The sequence below is a fragment of the Rutidosis leptorrhynchoides genome, chromosome 9 (assembly GCF_046630445.1).
Source record: "Rutidosis leptorrhynchoides isolate AG116_Rl617_1_P2 chromosome 9, CSIRO_AGI_Rlap_v1, whole genome shotgun sequence".
In the NCBI taxonomy this organism is placed as follows: Eukaryota; Viridiplantae; Streptophyta; class Magnoliopsida; order Asterales; family Asteraceae; genus Rutidosis; species Rutidosis leptorrhynchoides.
In genome coordinates, this window is record NC_092341.1 from 229,042,549 (window position 1) to 229,061,821 (window position 19,273).

The window sequence follows — 19,273 nt, forward strand, 5'->3', positions numbered from 1 at the left end:
AAAAATCAAGTTCATGAATTTTAGACTTGAAAAAGTCCACTTTAATTCTCAAAATCATGTTTAGGCTCAAATTTTGGATCATTTAACTACCTAAACATGTTACACTTACTTAATTTAGCAATAATTCATGACAAAAATCGGCCATAACCAGTTTATATCAAAAAGCCCCAAATTTGCTCAAGAACACAAACCCTAGATTACTCAAAATTTGAATTTTAAGGCTTCTAATCATGTTAAACAGCATCAATCTAGGTTATACAAGCATAATACATAAACAATTTAAGTCTAATTACACTAAACAGCATCAAAATCAAATTGGGGAAAAATTGCTCAAGAACACTAATTTCGGATTAAATGGTGTTTAAGTGTAGAAATTTACCGTTTTTCTTGAGTAATTCCTTGATAGCATCCTTCTCAACATGATTTTAGTAAAAGATTTGATGATTAACGGTTAAAAATTGTGATTTTGGGGGTGTTTTTGGGGTTTTTTCGCGCAGTCTTTTTGCTGTGTTTTGTGTTGTGGGTTGGACTGAGCTGTTCTTTGCGTTTTATTTTTTTTTCTGTATTTCGGTCCTCCCGCGACTCGCGGAGATTTCCCCTTCAAACTCCGCGAGTCGCGGAGTTTGGTTTTTTTTTTTTTATATATCTTATACTAATTAAAACAATTGAGTAATTAATTTTAAAATTTTGTTTCCCTTGTTATTTAGGACGAGGTCGTTTCGGATTGATGTCCTAGTCCGTCCTTCGACAAAATTTTAAAATTTGTCTTTTTGTAGCGATTGTTTTAAAAGCTAAGATTTTTGGGTTTTTTAATGTTTTTGGCATACTTTAATTCAATAAGATTAAAAATAATGATAATAAAAGTTCTCGTCCCTCCCTTGGGTAAAGCAATTTCGGTTTAAAGACCTAGTCTTCAACTTACGACGAATTTTAAAAATCATATTTTTAACTTAATGAGATAAAGTAAATTTTTGTTTTTAAATTCACACAATTTAAATATAAAATTCAAAATTAATATTAAAAATTCACACCAAACTTAAAATTTGAAATGCATAAAATTAAAAATTCATATTTTAAAAAATTAAAAATTCATACCAAACTTAATTTAAAAATTCATATTATAAATTCACACCAAACTTATATTAATTTTTCAAATATTTAAAATTTTAAAAATATTGTTTTTACAAGGTTTACAATATTAATTTAAGATTTAAATATTAATTTTAAAAACATGGTAAAAATAAAATTAAAAATCTTTTTGGCTTTTTATCCCACTTTAATCAATCAAATATTATCAAAAATATGCGCCCCTCTTTTCGGTAAAGTAATTTCGGTTCCAAGACCTAATTTAACTCATGACGAATTTTTGAAATATTTTGGGTTGATTGATTAAAGATATTTATACCTTAAGAATAAACGTTAAATTTCGCAGTGATGTAATAAATTTTTAAATGATATCAATAATTTCGGTCGCCAAACCTAATTTTATTCAATACCAATTTAATACTTTTTAGCGAACAAATTAGCGTTTATTATCAAAAGGTTAAAAATAAAAATAAATAAAATAAAAACTGTACAGACTTACCTGTGAGATAGTATTCTTAGTTATATGATCTATCCCATTCATAAGATAATCGGTTTAATTGGTTTTCCATAGCTACATAGGCGTAACCTCGAGCATTCAGTGTCTTTTCTTCTAAACATATGAACGGTCCGTCTCTGCATAAAGTAACAAATTCGGTGTTTGAATAGGTTTGATTATTTGAACATTTACCTCCATGTGACCATTTTCCGCATTTGTGACATCTTTCTAGGTGTCGTGCTCTTCTTTTTGCTGCGGATTTTGATTTTCCTTTACCAAATTGTAACTTATTATCTTCGCATCTGGATTCTTTTCTAACACCGTCCATTCTTTCTCTGATTACTGATACTATTTCACTTGGTAGTATGTCATTATTACTTTTAGTGATCAAAGCGTGTAGCATTAGACCATGGTTTAGTTCACAGGCAGTCTTCATTTTGTAAAAACCTAAAAAAAAAATAAAAATTCAGAATGGGGGGAGAAGACTAGTTCTTTAGGGTCTGCTAGGGAAAGACCATTCGGGTTCCATTTTCGAGAACTACACGAAAACAAACAATCTAACTCTAACAGAAATACATAAACCCCTTGATTCTCCCCACACTTAGTCAGCTGTGGTATCGAAATTGTGATTAACATTATTTTCAATTGAATCATCAATAACTTGTATATCTTTGACTTTTGCTTCAATCCATTTGTTGATTTCCTCCGTAACTTTCACAAATTCAACTAACATTGCCTTTTCTTTTGACGATAAATTGGATATTAATCGGTTATATAACTTAAAGTTTCCTTTAATCTTAGCATCGTGAATCCGTTTATAAAGTTTCTTTGTTGAACTGTTAAAAATGGGTTCATCTAATTTCGTATCATCAACGGCATTCTTTGTGATTGGATCATCATTAAGTGTTTCTTCATCTTCCCCACACTTATGCGTTTTTATTGGTCTAACAGTTTTGGTTTGTGGAGATCTAAACTTTCGGTTTACAAAGGTGATCGATGTATCACCATCCCTAAGTGTTATTCTACCTTCTCTTACATCAATGAATGCCTCGGTGGTTGCTAAAAATGGGCGACCTAGAATTAGAGGAATATCAAGGTTTTCCTCCATATTAATCACTATGAAGTTTGCAACAAAGGTCAAACTTCCCACGTTAACAAGTAAATTATCTGCTATTCCAACCGGGTGTTTACTGGTTTGGTCAAATGATTGAACACCTATTTTGGTTGGTTTTAATTTACCCATGCCTAATCTTTTGTATAAGGAAAGAGGCATAATATTTGCACTTGCTCCTAAATCTGCGAGTCCATTATATACAGCACCATCATTAAGTAAGCAAGAAATGATAAATTCACCCGGGTCTCCTGCTTTAATAAGTCGAGTTGGTTTGTAAACCTTTTTCGGGTGTTCTTTCCTTGGTTCTTTCATTTCTATTTGAATTTATTGTTCACATTTTTCTTCGTTTCTTGGAATGGGAGGTTTGTATAGGAATTCTTCTTCATCACTCAAATTTGAATCCTCCCTATATTCCAGTTTTGATTTTTCATATGTTGTTGATAACATATTTATGTTTTCATTTTGAAGGTTTTCTTGGGTGGTGAAATTATGATTAACTTCATTGTCAACTTCCATCGGACCATGTATGTAATGTTTAACTCTGTGACCATTAACTTTAAATTCAATCCCATTTGAATTTACTAATTCTATCGTTCCGTATGGGAAAACTCTTTTGACTATGAATGGTCCAGACCATCTTGATTTCAATTTTCCAGGAAATAGCTTGAATCGTGAATTGAAAAGAAGAACTCTGTCTCCTTCCTTAAATTCTTTTGAACTTCTGATTCTTTTATCATGCCATTTCTTCGTTCTTTCTTTATAGATTAATGAATTATCGTATGCTTCATGTCTTAATTCTTCTAATTCGTTTAGTTGACTTAATTGTAGACGTCCGGCTTCATGTAAATCAAGATTACATGTCTTCAAAGCCCAAAATGCTTTGTGTTCAATTTCTACTGGAAGATGACATGCTTTTCCATAAACAAGTCTAAAAGGTGTGGTTCCAATTGGAGTTTTGTAGGCTGTTCTAAAAGCCCAGAGTGCATCCTCCAATTTAATGGACCATTCCTTCGAATTTGATCCTACGGTTTTCTCTAGAATACGTTTTAAAGCTCGGTTGGTATTTTCAACTTGTCCACTTGTTTGTGGATGATATGCGGTGGAGATTTTATGAGTTACTCCATATCTTTTAAGAACTTTCTCAAGTTGATTATTACAGAAATGAGTTCCCCGATCACTTATTAAAGCTTTCGGTGTTCCAAACCTTGCAAAAAGACGTTTTAAAAAGTTGACTACAACTCGTGCATCGTTAGTTGGGAGATCTTGTGCTTCCGCCCATTTAGATACATAATCAATGGCTACGAGTATATATAGATTATTATGAGATTTTGGAAACGGACCCATAAAGTCAATACCCCAAATGTCAAATACTTCACATACTTGGATGACATTTTGTGGCATTTCATCACGTTGACTTATTTTTCCGGCCCTTTGACAAGCATCACAGGATTTGCAAAGAAGGTGTGCGTCTTTGTAAATTGTAGGCCAATAGAATCCAGCATCATAAACTTTTCTTGCTGTTAGTTGAGGCCCATAATGCCCTCCAGTTGGTCCTGTGTGACAATGGTTTAATATTTTACTAGCTTCATCTCCAAATACACATCAGCGTATTATTCCATCGGGACAACTTTTAAACAGATGTGGATCTTCCCAAAAATAGTGTTTTATATCACTGAAGAATTTCTTTCGTCTTTGGTACGATAATCCTTTTTCAAGGAATCCACAAACTAAGTAGTTTACATAGTCTGCAAACCATGGAATTTCTTTATAATCTATCTTCAATAGATATTCATTAGGAAAGTTGTCTTGTATGGCCGATTCATTTAGAACTTCTAATTCGGGATTTTCAAGACGAGAAAGATGATCAGCGGCGAGATTTTCTGCTCCTCTTTTATCTCGGATTTCAATATCAAACTCTTGTAAGAGTAAGATCCAACGGATTAATCTTGGTTTAGCATCTTGTTTTGAAAATAGGTATCTAAGAGCAGAATGGTCGGTATAGACCACCATTTTTGCTAGAACGAGATATGATCGAAATTTGTCAAAAGCAAAGACAATAGCAAGGAGTTCTTTTTCAGTAGTTGTATAGTTCGTTTGTGCTCCTTGTAACGTCTTACTAGCATAATATATAGGTTGAAATCGTTTTTCAATCCTTTGTCCTAAAACGGCTCCCATTGCAAAATCACTTGCATCGCACATTAGTTCAAATGGTAGATTCCAATTTGGTGTTATCATGATCGGCGCATTAGTGAGTTTCTCTTTAAGAATATTAAAAGATTTGATACACTCATCTAAAAAGATGAATGGAGCATCCTTTTCTAGGAGTTTATTCATAGGAGTGGCAATTTTAGAAAAATCTTTTATGAAACGTCGGTAAAAACCGGCATGCCCTAGAAAACTCCTAACTCCTCTAACATTGGTGGGATGTGGAAGTTTAGCAATTATATCTACTTTAGCTCTATCCACTTCAATTCCTTCTTTTGAAATTTTATGACCAAGAACGATGCCTTCTTTAACCATGAAATGGCATTTCTCCCAATTAAGTACTAGATTTGATTGTTCGCATCTAATAAGCATTCGTTCCAGATTAACTAGACATGATTCAAATGTATCACCGAAGACTGAAAAGTCATCCATGAAAACTTCCATGCATTCTTCTATCATGTCGTGAAAAATCGCCATCATGCACCTTTGAAAGGTTGCAGGGGCGTTGCAAAGTCCAAATGGCATGCGTTTGTAAGCAAAAGTACCATAAGGGCACGTGAATGTGGTTTTCTCTTGATCTTCGGGTGCTATTGGAATTTGAAAATATCCGGAAAATCCATCTAGAAAACAATAGTAACTATTTTCGGCTAATCTTTCCAACATTTGATCAATAAAAGGTAAGGGAAAGTGATCTTTTCTGGTGGCGTCATTTAATTTTCTATAATCAATACATACACGCCATCCTGTTACAGTCCTAGTAGGAATAAGTTCATTTTTCTCATTTGTAATGACAGTCATGCCACCCTTCTTAGGCACACATTGAACTGGGCTTACCCATGGACTATCAGAGATTGGATAAATTAGACCTGCGTCTAGCAGTTTAATAATCTCTTTCTTAACTACATCTTGCGTATTAGGATTTAGTCTTCGTTGGCGTTGCACATACGTTTTATGACCTTCTTCCATAAGGATTTTATGTGTGCAATACGAAGGACTTATTCCTTTAATATCATGAATCTTCCATGCAATGGCTGGTTTATGAGCTTTCAACACAGAAATGAGTTGTGATTTCTCATTTTCAGTAAGAGAAGACGATATTATTACAGGTAATTCAGATTCACCATGTAAATAAGCGTATTCCAAATGGTTTGGAAGTGGCTTTAACTCTAATTTCAGAGGTTCTTCTATCGATGATTTGTATCGATATCTGTCTTCTTCTTTTAGCATTTGAATTTCTTCTGTTGTTGGTTCATATCCATTAGCTATAAGTGTAGCTAACATTTCAGCTTCATCAATTGGTTCATTACCTTCTCCTAAAGAACATTCTCCTGTTCCTTGTAATTCTGGAAATTCTTCTAATAATTCTGCATGTGCATCTATAGTTTGAATATAATAACATGTATCATCTGCAGATTGTGGTTGTTGCATTGCTCTATCAACTAAAAAGGTAACACTCTCATCCTCTATACTTAGGGTCAATTTCTTACCGAACACGTCTATCATTGCTTTAGCCGTGTTTAAGAATGGTCTTCCTAATATGAGAGGAACTTGAGAATCTTCTTCCATGTCCAAAACAACAAAATCTACTGGAAATACTAAAGTACCAACTTTAACTAGCATGTTCTCCATTATCCCTCTAGGATATTTTATTGATCTATCGGCTAGTTTTATGCTTATTCTGGTTGGTTTCAATTCTCCAAGGTCTAGGTTAGCGTATAGTGAATACGGCATTAGATTTATACTAGCACCTAAATCTGCTAATGCTTCTATTGAACTAAGACTACCCAGAAAACATGGAATTGTGAAACTTCCTGGATCAGATAATTTTTCTGGTATCTTATTCAACAGCACTGCTGAACAATTAGCATTCATAGTAACAGCCGAGAGTTCTTCCATTTTCTTTCTATTTGAGATTAGATCTTTCAAGAATTTAGCATATCTAGGCATTCCTGAAATCACATCAATGAAAGGAAGATTTATATTTATCTGTTTAAACATATCCAAGAATTTGGATTGCTCGGCTTCAAGTTTCTCTTTCTTCATTTTACTCGGGTAAGGAAGTGGTGGTTGGTATGGTTTAACATAAGGTTTAGCCTTAACTGTGTTATCTTCATTAACCTTTTCAACTACCGGTTCTTTTTCCTTATCTTGATCAGGTTGTGGTTCTTGTGGAGTAGGAATAGCTTCATCAGAAGTTACAGGTATTTCAGGTGGTTTAAGTGTTCTACCACTTCTTGTGGTAATGGCTTTAGCTGTTTCATTCCGGGGGTTAACGTTTGTATCACTAGGTAGACTTCCCGGTTTTCTTTCACCTATTAACCTTGCTAGGTTACTTACTTCTTGTTCCAGATTTTGAATAGAAGCTTGTTGATTTCTAAATGCTTGAGCATTTTGTTCATTAGTTTGTTTCTGAGATGTGAAAAACTGCGTTTGAGTTTCAACTAGCTTCGTCATCATATCTTCTAAATTCGGCTTTTTATCATCGGTTTGTTGTGGTGGTTTGTTTTGAAAATTAGGTCTTTGCTGGTTGTAAGTATTATTGGATACTTGTTGATTGCTAGGACCTTGTTGGTTGTTGTATGGAATATTTCGGTTATAATTCTGGTTTTGATTGTAAATTGGTCTTGGCGGTTGATAATTATTCTGATAATTATTTCCAGGCCGTTGGTTTATGTATGAAATATTCTCTCTTTGTTCCATTGTTAATTCAATACTGAGACAATCTTTTGTCAAATGTGGTCCTCCACACTGCTCACAACTAATTCGTATTGAGTGAATATCCTTAGTCATCTTTTCCATTCATCTCTCGACAGCATCTATCTTTGCGGAAATGGAATCTAAGTCATGGCTAGAATCGGCTCTAGCTGCTTTAGATGATCTAACGATATCTTTTTCTTGGTGCCACTCATGTGAGTGGGAAGCAGTGTTATCAATAATTTTGTAAGCATCAGTTTCGGTTTTCTTCATAATAGAACCACCAGCTGTTATATCTATGTCTTTTCTTGTAGTAATGTCGCATCCTTGGTAGAATATTTGTACTATTTGACAGGTGTCTAAACCATGTTGCGGACATCCTCTTAACAACTTTCCATATCTTGTCCATGCCTCATATAGAGTTTCATTTGGTTTCTGTGTGAACGTAACAATTTCTCCTTGAATTCTTACGGCTTTAGATGCAGGAAAGAATTGTTTAAGAAATTTTTCAACTAAAACGTCCCATGTATCGATCGCCCCTTCAGGTAACGATTCCAACCAATCTTTGGCTTCTCCCTTTAAAGTCCAGGGAAATAACATGAGATATATCTGTTCATCCTCCACTTCTCGGATTTTAAATAGTGTGCAGATCCTATTAAAGGTACGTAAATGTTCATTTGGATCTTCCTTCGGCGCACCACTAAATTGGCATTGATTAGTCACCATGTGTAGAATTTGTCCTTTGATTTCATAATCTGGCGCATTAATGTCTGGATGAGTAATTGCGTGACCTTGGCCAGTGCGTTTAGCTCTCATTCGGTCTTCCATACTTAAAGGTTCCAGATTCTCCATAATTGAATTTGTTGAATCGGAATCACTAGAGGATTCTGATTTAATGGTTCGTTCCTCAACAATCTCTGTTTGAATGATTGGTGGTTCCGGAGGAAAGTTTAATGGTTCAGGTTCTATGAATCGTTCCTGAATATTCTCCGGATTCTCAATTGTGAGGTCGGGTTCAAAAAATGGATTATCGGAAATTTGAACTGGAGTACTTGGTCTACTGGATGACGATTCTAAAGAAAAATGAACGGCAGTAATATTTGCTAAATGTCTTGATCTAGTTACAGGTGGTGATCGTACAAAAGGTGGTGAATGTCTTGCTCGGTGCATTCACTGAATATCCTATTAGTTTTTAAAAGGAAAGAAAAATTATAATAAGTTATCCAATCAATAGACTTTTCTGATTTTGCCCACGTTTCGAATAGCCAAAAGATGCAGCAGAGGGGCAGGATTCGTTTGGTCTCAATATAATTGAGGACTGTTTGGCTCCAATAACCCGGTCCACGTACAAATCCAACTATTACTACGAACCAGAAAATTTTGATGTCTATCAATTTAACCACTTAAAATAAATTTTCGTAATTTTAAGAAATTTAGATAAGAAGTAGAATAAAAATCTATGTCCTAAAACTAGAATAGCGAGAAATAAGAAAGAAAAAGAGTTCGTCGGAAAAAGGTCGAAAAAGAAAAATGGTTGAAAAATAAAAGGTGACGGAAAAATAAAAGAAACTTATAAAACTTAAAAACGCTTGACTAACCTAACCTTATTACTACAACTAACTTAAAATTATAATCGCAAATTGAGATTACTAATTGGAATGATAATTGATACATAGGTAAAAGGCGTCTAAAAATATTAAAGCTTACAGGAAAAACTAAATCCCAAATGGAAATAACTTAAAAAGAAACTAAAACTTAAAAAGGCGTCGCAAAATTCTAGAGTACCTAAATCTTAGTCTAAAGAAAAAGCACTTAAGGAATTCTACGGCAAAGCCTAAAAATCTAGAAGTAAAAATAACTATGGCAAAAACTAAGTTTAAAACTAAATATGAGCGAAAAATACAAATATTACGCTAAAACGATTAAAAAGGGACAAAATATTAAAAATATACAAAAAGTTGTAAAAAGTACAATTTTTTATAAAAATATTATTTTTATATTATTTATTTTATAAAACTATTAATTTTACAATTTAATTAAACTAATTTAACTAAAATATAAATTAAATAAAAAGTAAAACTTTAAAATAAAACTAATTATAATAATAATAATAATTAGGGTTAATAATTATAATAATTAATAATTACCCGTAATAAATGCAGAATTAGGGTTCTGTCGCGTGTCAGGTCCCCTCCGCGACTTGCGGTATTTCAATGCAGCAAATCCCGCGACTCGCGGGGTTCCAGAATTCAACTGACAGGTTATTTAATATTCGACGCGTTTTTCTTTCTTTTTTTTATTTTCTGTTTTTATATTTTCTGTTTTATATCAAAATATTTATATAATAAAAAAAAACTTATATTTTAAAAACTTAAATAAAAATAGAACTACTTTATAATTTTATAAATAAAAACTTAAAATTAGATTTATATATATTTTATTTTTTTATTTTTTTTCATCGGTTTTTTATTTATAAAATATATTTATAAAATAAATTAAATAAAATTTATATTTTTACAAACTAAAGAAACTTTATAAAACTTAAATATTTAACAAAATCTTAAAAATACTTATATTTTTGTTTTTCTTTTTATATTTTCGAATATTTAAAACGTATTTTTATAAAAACGAATTTTAATAAAAGTAAACTAAAAATCTTTTTTTTTATATTAGCGTTGCGCTTCCGGCTTTTAAGAGGATCCCCGGCAGCGGCGCCAAAAATACTTGATGTTTGCAGCGGGGTACACGAAATAGCTTATATTTTTACAAAAAAAAACTATTAAATACTATACATTTTTACACAAGATATTTATTTATTTATAGAATGGATATACTTAAACCTTGCTACAACACTTATAGGCAGTGTACCTAATCGTACAGTAGTGTAGTTTTTAGTAAGTCCGGTTCGTTCCACAGGGAATCTTTTTAAACAAAGCTTAACGCTATATTAGTTTACTTTTATAAAAATACAAATATATATATAAGTAATATTATTATTATAAAGGGGGTTTTTTACCGTTTAATGATCGGTTTGTCGATTTTAAAACTTTAGTCGCAGTTAAAACCAAATGTAAAATAATAAATAAATACAAGACTTAATTTAAAGTGTAAAGTAAATAACGATAATGAAATTGCGATTAATAAAAATGCGATAAAATAAACTTGCGATAATTAAAAGTACGATAATTAAAAGTGCAATTAAATAAAATAACAATAAAAATGCGATAATTAAAAGTGCAATTAAATATAAAATAAAGGAAATTAAATATGAAATAAAAGAATTATGCTTATTTAAACTTCCGTAATCATGATGTTTGACGTGTTGATTTTAGTTTTATGCCCATGGGTTAATTGTCCTTTGTCCTGGATTATTTAATATGTCCATACGGATTTGTCCATAATAGTCCATCAGTCATAAATATAAAGAGCGAAAGCCTTCGTTAAATTATTCTTATTTCCGAAGTCAAATATTCCAACTAATTGGGGATTAGAATTGTAACAAGGTTTTAATACTTTGTTTAATGAATACACCAGGTTATCGACTGCGTGTAAACCAAGGTTTTACTACTTTGTTAACAATTACACCAATTACCCTTGAATGTAATTCACCCCTGTTTCAACAAGTCTATTAACTATTAATCCAGTTCCGTGTCCGGTAAAATGAATAATTATTGGTATTTATAGATATCCCGCCCACCGTACCCAGTCAAGCGTATGTGGTTATATATAAATACGTCGAATTATAAGTTTGTATATTAAATTAACAAGGTATTGTTTAGTTAATATAAAACACATTAATAGCCCATAGTCTAATTTCCACAAGTGTCGTTCTTTTGTCCAAACCCCAATTATGGTACAAAGCCCAATTACCCAATTTTAGTAATTAGCCCAACATCATGATTACTTTGGATTAAATAAGCATAATAATAACTTAGCTACGAGACATTAATATAAAAAGGTTGAACATAACTTACAATGATTAAAAATAGCATAGCGTTACACGGACAGAATTTCGACTTACACCCTTACAACATTCGCTAACATACCCTTATTATTAGGATTTAAAATTAAAATTAAAATATAAAGAGACTATTAAATACTATACATTTTTACACAAGATATTTATTTATTTATAGAATGGATATACTTAAACCTTGCTACAACACTTATAGGCAGTGTACCTAATCGTACAGTAGTGTAGTTTTTAGTAAGTCCGGTTCGTTCCACAGGGAATCTTTTTAAACAAAGCTTAACGCTATATTAGTTTACTTTTATAAAAATACAAATATATATATAAGTAATATTATTATTATAAAGGGGGGGGTTTTTACCGTTTAATGACCGGTTTGTCGATTTTAAAACTTTAGTCGCAGTTAAAACCAAATGAAAATAATAAATAAATACAAGACTTAATTTAAAGTGTAAAGTAAATAACGATAATGAAATTGCGATTAATAAAAATGCGATAAAATAAACTTGCGATAATTAAAAAGTACGATAATTAAAAGTGCAATTAAATAAAATAACAATAAAAATGCGATAATTAAAAGTGCAATTAAATATAAAATAAAGGAAATTAAATATGAAATAAAAGAATTATGCTTATTTAAACTTCCGTAATCATGATGTTTGACGTGTTGATTTTAGTTTTATGCCCATGGGTTAATTGTCCTTTGTCCTGGATTATTTAATATGTCCATACGGATTTGTCCATAATAGTCCATCAGTCATAAATATAAAGAGCGAAAGCCTTCATCAAATTATTCTTATTCCCGAAGTCAAATATTCCAACTAATTGGGGATTCGAATTGTAACAAGGTTTTAATACTTTGTTTAATGAATACACCAGGTTATCGACTGCGTGTAAACCAAGGTTTTAATACTTTGTTAACAATTACACCAATTACCCTTGAATGTAATTCACCCCTGTTTCAACAAGTCTATTAACTATTAATCCAGTTCCGTGTCCGGTAAAATGAATAATTATTGGTATTTATAGATATCCCGCCCACCGTACCCAGTCAAGCGTATGTGGTTATATATAAATACGTCGAATTATAAGTTTGTATATTAAATTAACAAGGTATTGTTTAGTTAATATAAAACTCATTAATAGCCCATAGTCTAATTTCCACAAGTGTCGTTCTTTTGTCCAAACCCCAATTATGGTACAAAGCCCAATTACCCAATTTTAGTAATTAGCCCAACATCATGATTACTTTGGATTAAATAAGCATAATAATAACTTAGCTACGAGACATTAATATAAAAAGGTTGAACATAACTTACAATGATTAAAAATAGCATAGCGTTACACGGACAGAATTTCGACTTACACCCTTACAACATTCGCTAACATACCCTTATTATTAGGATTTAAAATTAAAATTAAAATATAAATTATATATATATTTTTACGTATATATTGAAAGAGAGATAGATTAAGAGTGTGAAAAATGATCAGAATTCGGTTGGCTTTATAGGGACTTTCAGAGTTTGGGCCTCCGCGACTCGCGGCATTTATTTTGCCTTCAAACTCCGCGAGTCGCGGAGTTTGCTTTTACAGCTCACACAAGTTTGGCTCTTTGTTTACCGACGGTTTTATAAATAAATATAATATATTAAATAATTATAAGAATTATTTAAATATTATATTATATTTATGTGCATAGTTGACTTGTAATTTTTAGTCCATTGCGTCGAGCGTTGAGAGTTGACTCATGTCTCGGTTCCGGATTTTCGAACGTCCTTGCGTACAATTTAATATCTTGTACTTTGCGTTTTGAATCTTGTACTCTTGTAATTTCGAGACGTTTCTTATCAATAATTGGAACCTCTTTGATTGTATTTTGTACTTTTGAGCTTTTTGGTCGTTTGCGTCTTCAATTCGTCGAATCTGTCTTTTGTCTTCACCTTTTATTATTTAAACGAATATCACTTGTAAATAGAACAATTGCAACTAAAAGCTTGTCTTTCTTGAGGAATAATGCTATGAAATATATGTTCGTTTTTAGCATTATCAATATATATATATAGTTTTTATTTTTTTATTTTATATATATATATACCGTATATATATATATGTTTATATATAGTAAAAATATTTTTTTTTGTACATACATACATATATATATATATATATGTATATATATAGCATGTATATTCTTGTTTCCTTTTTTTTTTAAATACTAACATATCTTCTAGCAAATCTCTAGGGTTTTAAGATCTAATCACTTCATTCTCTTTTTTTTTCGTGTATATGCATGTATATGTATATATTTTATATTTTTTTTATATGAGCAATATGAATGTACATGATCTAGTATGAATGAATATAACATGAATTGAAAAGATAAAACTTAAAAGTTTGGATCTAGGGTTTTACCTTGATGAATGATAATGAAGATTAACAAGAAAAGATGAAGAACACTTTAAAGATGAAGATCAAACACTTGAATATCGAAGAACACACTTGAAGATCTTGATGAACGTGAAGAACACGATGAAGATCCCTTGAAGATTACTTAAAGATCACTTGAAGATCTTGGTGGTGGGTTTCGGTTTCTTAGCCGAAAATAGGAGGGAGAGAGAGAGATTTGAGAGAGAGATTTGTAGAATGTTTTGCTACATAGAATGTATTAGCTTAGGCCTCTATTTATAGTTGAAGTTAGAAAATTCTAGAATTAGGGTTTAGGTTAAAGGATCTTAGGGAACAAGTTAGGGTTTAGGGTTAGGCCCATGGTGGCCAAAATTTTAAGGGGTAAATGGGTAATTTCCCCTTCAAATTTTCGGCTAGGGTTTCATGGGAAGGGTTTGGAACTTTTTCGTTTTAGTCCTTGTATTTTAGATTAGCTTAAATAGCTCATTAAAGGTTTTAATTACATTATTTAAAGGCTACAAGTTTTAGAGTATTATGCTTTGTTTACAAAAGTTAATTAGCTTATTATTTACATCTTTTATTAACTTGTCAATTATTTTATATGTCTTATAATTCTTGTTACTTAACAATTAATTATTAATGTTTAATTATTAAGTTTCAATTATATTGTTTGGGCATTTAATATTGAAAATATATAGAATGGAAAAATGAGGGTCGTTATACTCCTCAAAATTTTGGGAAGAAATTTTCTTTAACGGGTGGGTAATGTAACGACCCAACTTTTTCGACTTATATTTTTGTGCCCTATACTTTCACGAATCTGCGTATATGTGCGTACTAAGCTAGTTTATGCTCCGGGATCTTTATTCATGATTAATTACTTTCGTTAATATCTTACAATTCCGCTTGCAGCCAATACAACCACAACCTAACTTGCACGAGATTCAACAACCGAAGCTACTGGTAGTCCCGAGGGGACGGAATCCTCCAATAATAGTTAGTAGTACTGAACAAGCGAGTCATCGGTCCGGGGAAAGAAATGAACTAACGAGCTATGTACTTGGTATACGTTAAACTTTTGTCATAATTGGAATATTATGACTACGTAATACTAATGTTTATTTTCTAATGACAATTACTTGGCTTGATGGTTTCTTAATTGCGCTTAGTGTTTCACTAATGCACACTAGTTAGTCTTAATGGACTTTTTACCTTAATGGACATAGCCCACCCTACTCTAGCTAATGGACTTTTAAGTTAGCCCAATTTTAATGGAATTATGACCAATTATAATGTAAGACAAAAACCCATTTAAGTGAGCCAACATACTATCATTTTTATTAGCCATTACTACACATGTTGCATGGGATCCCAACAACAAGCACCACCTTTGCACCACCACCATGCAAAAAGTAAAAAGTTGTCCCCCTTGTTCCCCCCAAAGCCTACGGCCTAGCCACCCCACCACCACTATAAAATGCAAGCCTCATCCTTCATTTCACAATTCATTTCATTCTCATTTTACACACACTTGCTCTCTAATTTTCTCTCTAGTCTTTCTCACACTAAAATTGTAAGTTCTTGAATTTTATTTCTTCTTCTTTTTTTCTTTAATTTCGACATCATCATCATTAAAGGATCAAGCTATTTAGATTTTTGATCTTATTATATCTTGTAGATTCAAACTTTGATTTGAATCCTTCAAGAACATGAAAGATTCAAGATTTCTAGCTTTGGATCTTCATTACTTTGATGGATCTAATCTTTATAGCTTAAGATCACTTTATTTTTGTTAAAAGATCAAAACTTGTGTTTATGATCTTCATGAAACTTGAAGATCTAGCTTCTGCTTTAAAGATCTTCAAGAACATAAAAGATTCAAGCTTTCTAGCTTTGGGATCTTCATTACTTTATTGGATCTAAGTTGTGTAGCTTAGGATCACTTTATTTTGTTTAAACTATCAAAACTTGTGTTTATGATCTTCATGAAACTTGAAGATCTAGTTTTTTGCTTTAAAGATCTTCAAGGACATAAAAGATTCAAGCTTTCTAGCTTTGAAATCTCATAATTATTGTTAAGGGATTCAAGATTTCTAGCTTAGGGTTTCATTACTTTGTTTGACCTAATTTATGTAACTTAAGGTCTTTCTTGTTTGATTTGAATCAAAGTTTGTAGCTTTGAATTTTGAATAGAACTTGTATTTGTGTTGAGACTAAGAACATGATGTAACCTTAGTTCATCATCCATATAAAACTCTTAAGTGAGTTGTATTTCATTTCTTAGTATTGACCTTGTGTGTTGATGGTTAAACCTTGGTTAAAGTGATGCTAAAACATCAAGAGTTGTACACTTGAGGCTTATACGCATCAAGGATGAGAACCGTGATGAGCATCAAGCACCAAGAAACCCACCGGAGCACTTGTTTACTATTTTTCAGGGTCTGATCAGACTCCTGGTGTGATGACCCGGGAATTTTTGACCAAATTTAAACTTAATCTTTATATGTTTCAGATACGATAAGCAAAGTCTGTAATGTTGAGTCTCAAAATTTTGAACTGTTTTCATACGATCATTTTACTTTGACTAGTTTCGACGATTCACGAACAACTATGTGTACATTGATATGTATAGATAATATATAGTCATATTAACTGAAAACGTTATGTGATATAATCAATTCTATTACTTAAACAATTTTAAATCATAAACTTTGAAATAAAAGTTATTTTGGAAAACTAAATATTATATTACTAAATAAATATTACTAATATATATAAAAACTTAGAGTTCTAAATGAATATATATGTATATATATATATATATATATATATATATATATATATATATATATATATATACATAAAGTATATGGAACATAACTATTAATTAATTTTAACACTCGTTTGTCACCTTCTATGATATTAAACAAGTTAATAACAATAAATTATATGTAAACAATTATAAATTAATGTATACATATTATATATGTAATTTATGTATAAAATTATTATATGTAGATTGTAAATATTTTAGGTAAACATTTATAATATCTATTTTATTTATTGTTCAGTTAAAAATAATAATAGTTATTATTAATATTATTATTATTAATGAAATTATTATTATTATTATTATTATTATTATTATTATTATTATTATTATTATTATTATTATTATATTATAGATATTATACGGATCTGTAATTATCTGTACCACTTTAACTTCTTGTTCTTCTTTCTATTAAACTCGGGAGAGCAATCAACCTCCACTTTCACTATAAGACATGATAAAATCAATTCATCTGAGCTGCCAATTCTTTGAGTATTATTAATACGCTGTATATACATATATACTGTAAATTGTGGAGTTGAAACAGAAAGAAGGAAGAACAAACTGGTAACCTCTGTTCGCGTTCTATTTAAAAAAAATCAACAGCCAATCTCTGATCAATCTTCAAATTCTGTAAATGCTGAAGTGTTTTAATTTGCATCGTTATTGTTTCTTCAAATTATCAAGTTTTAATTCGCTAAATCAAACCCGAATTTAAAGAGTCAAAGTTTTATGTCAAAAGTCAAAGGTTGTGTTCATCAAGAAATTCGCGTTTGTTTTGAGGTTATACATTAAATTTGTGATACAGAAAGTTTATATGAACAAATTAGAATCTATTTCATGTTATAAGTTTTTCCTAAAACGTTCTAGAAATTCGAAAGTGGATTTGAGTTTCAAAACGGGTTCTTTAGGCTGATTTGGGTTATTATATTTTTTTTAATTGTTCTGATTCAAAACAAATTTCTTAAAACCGATGTATACGTTTCAATTAAAGTTCATAAGTTATATATTTAGATAGAATTTAGATTTAAACTTTGATGGGGTGGTGTCTGTCGATCACAGTGTTGAAGAAGAAGAAGGTTAACAGGAACTGTATAAATAAAATTAGGTTAGATAATTAAACAAAAAAGGGTGCAACAGCTGAATGGTTTAGATGGTGTGCGGGTTATCGAGTGGTTGTAGGTTCGAGTCCCTGCCTGGACGGGTTACCATTTTTTTAAAAGCCTTTAAAGGTAGTCACATATCAACCTAATATTATTATTATTATTATGATTATTATTATTATTATTATTATTATTATTATTATTATTATTATTATTATTATTATTATTATTATTATTATTATTATTATTATTTTTAGTTTTATTATTATTATGATTATAAATAAATGTTATTATTATTGTTATTATAATTATCCTTAACATGATTATTACTAAAATTATTATTAAATTTTGTATCATCATTATGTATTAACATGATTTATATTATCCTTATTATTAATTTTATTAGAATATTACTATAAGTATCATTAATATAATTACTATTATTAATTTTACCAATTTAAGTATTATTATTATTATTATTATTATTATTATTATTATTATTATTATTATTATTATTATTATTATTATTATTATTATTATTATTACTATTATAAGAATTATTATGACCAGGATCACAAATTGAGATTATAACAGCTTTAGTTATTAGTTTAGAGATTAAACATGAAGACTGGGATTATGATCAACATAAGTATTGTTATTATTGTTAATATTATTATTACTACTAATAGTGAAAGGATTATTATTATAGATATTATAATAATTATTATTATTATTATTGTTATCATTAAAATTACTATCATAACTATCATCGACTGTAAAATTAATATTTTTACAAGTATTATTATTAATATCAATGTTACTATCATTAATAAAGTTATTATTAACATAAGTATATTATTAATGTATTATCATTATTTTTTTTTACTAACATTAACTTAGTATAATTGGAACTACTGTTTTGATAAACAAATGAAATACATAAATATATATTTAACACATATAACATAACAAAATATTTTATTATATAAAAGGAATACATGAAAAATAAATATATTATTAATATAAAAATAACATCATTAATAGGTTATATATATAAACTTATTCGATTACGATTATGTGTATTAATATATATATATACACAAATGATATAGGTTCGTAAATCTGAGGCCAACCCTGCATTGTTCAGTTCAGTCGTATGCATATTTTTACTACAAAAGATCGTATTTTGAGATCATTTGCTCCCTTTTACTCTTTACATTTTTGGGACTGAGAATACATGCGCTGCTTTTACAACTGCTTTATTAAATGCTTTTGAAATATATTTTGAACTGCGAATGCATGAAATGTTTTTATAAATGTTTGACGAGATAGACACAAGCAAAACATTCATCGAATGAATTATGTG